Below are 1,864 nucleotides of genomic sequence, written 5' to 3'. Positions count from 1 at the left end.
CCCCACTGCGATGGAAAGATCAGGTGGAGAAGGACTTGGCTTCACTTGGCGTTTCCAATTGGCGTCGGTTGGCACAGAGGAGAAACGACTGGCGTGCTTTGCTGAACTCGGCCAAAATCGCTTAGGCGGTTACAGCGCCAAAAAAGAAGAAGAAGAAGATATATTTAGAAGTATAAATTCCTCTCCCCAAAAATATATTCCTGGGTGCGGTCCTGGCACATAGTATTTATTATTTGTAAAAAATATATTTTTACTTTCAAAATGTTCGTAATTTTAAATATTTAATGTGTATATTTTAAACAACTCATGTTCAAAATCAAATCTTGAACATCTTGTGCGTATACTTGAACAGATTCTGGTTGGAAAATAAACACTTTTCAGTAGTAGTTTTACATGCACTTTTTAGAGTGTAGCCAATTATATATTTCATCCAGATCGTGAAGCTTTGAGGCAATATCATTTAAATTTTCCCCACTTATCATTATTAATGTATCATCGGCAAAGAGATTGATATGCTGTACTTAATGCTGTGTGAAATATCATTAATATAAATATTAAATAAAATAGGTGCTATCACTGAACCTTGTAGTAGCCCAATCATTACTTTTCTTTCGTCTGATACCGACGATCCAATCGCTGTTTTTTGCATACGATTCTGTACAAACCTTTCAAACCAAGTCAGTTCGATACTTGTTATTCCTATATTGGACAACTTTCTTAATAGTTGGTCTTGATCTATTGTCTCAAAGGCACGTCTCAAATCTAAGAAAACAGCAATTATGTATTTGTTTTTGCTCAGTTCTTCTTTCTAGTGAGCAATTACCAAATTCAGGGCAGTTTTAAATGAGTGATACGAAACACTTATGTTATTTACAAATTAAAAAAAAAAAATCCATTTATGATCAGCCTTTGTACTAGCTCGATCCATAGTACGACGTTAAGGTGAAGTCTCTACGACTGGCAGAAGCCGAGGTATAACGATTTGAAAAAGTATATGATTAGTTAGAATCACGAAAAAATTCAAACTTTCACAGATCATGTCTCCAAAGAAAACGCGAAAAAAATTCCTCGAACATGTGTTAGCTCATTTCATGTATAGAACCCATAAAAAAATTTGAAGCCAATCGAAAGTATGACACCAAATTTGGTGTGCGATATGAAAAAGAATGTCTCATATGTACATATTTTATTTTATCTGATTGACGCTTGTATTGTATAGTGAATTAACTATGTCTTAGGTGATTATTATTATTATTATTATTATTGACAATTGTATTTACAGTTAACTATAAAATACAATGAGCTTATAGCTATGGCTACTGTGGCCTGAAACTAGTTTAAGTGGTGGTTATTTACTATAAATGTGTATATGTGTCTGTAATGTATTAGTTAAATTTCATTTAAGATATTCTTCTTCTTATTTGGCGTTGTAATCGCTTAAGCGATTTTGGCCGAGTTCAACAAAGCACGCTAGTTGTTTCTTTTCTGTGCCTACTGGCGCTAATTGGAAATTCCGAGTGAGGCCAAGTCCTTCTCCGCCTTTCCATCTCAGTGGGGTGTTCCTGAGCGGTTAAGTTCTGCAGCTCTTATTATATTCTCCAACGTCAGATTAAAGAAGTCACATGAAAAGATTCTGACGGAGCTGGTGGTATTGCTCAACGTCATTTTACACAGCCGTATCAGTTTGGTGGGGATAGGCAACTTCTTTTATTGCTGTCGAAAACGGCTTTAAAATCGACAAATAGGTGGTGAGTGTAGATTCTTTTCTCGCGGGTCTTTTCCAGGATTTGGCGCATTGTGAATACCTGGCCTATGGTGGATTTGCCAGGTCTAAAGCCACAATGATAAGGCCCGATCATTTCAT

The sequence above is a fragment of the Rhagoletis zephyria genome, unplaced genomic scaffold, assembly GCF_001687245.7.
Source record: "Rhagoletis zephyria isolate East Lansing unplaced genomic scaffold, Rhagoletis_zephyria_1.1 Rzeph_scaffold_00362, whole genome shotgun sequence".
In the NCBI taxonomy this organism is placed as follows: domain Eukaryota; kingdom Metazoa; phylum Arthropoda; class Insecta; order Diptera; family Tephritidae; genus Rhagoletis; species Rhagoletis zephyria.
This window is presented reverse-complemented; position numbering follows the sequence as displayed.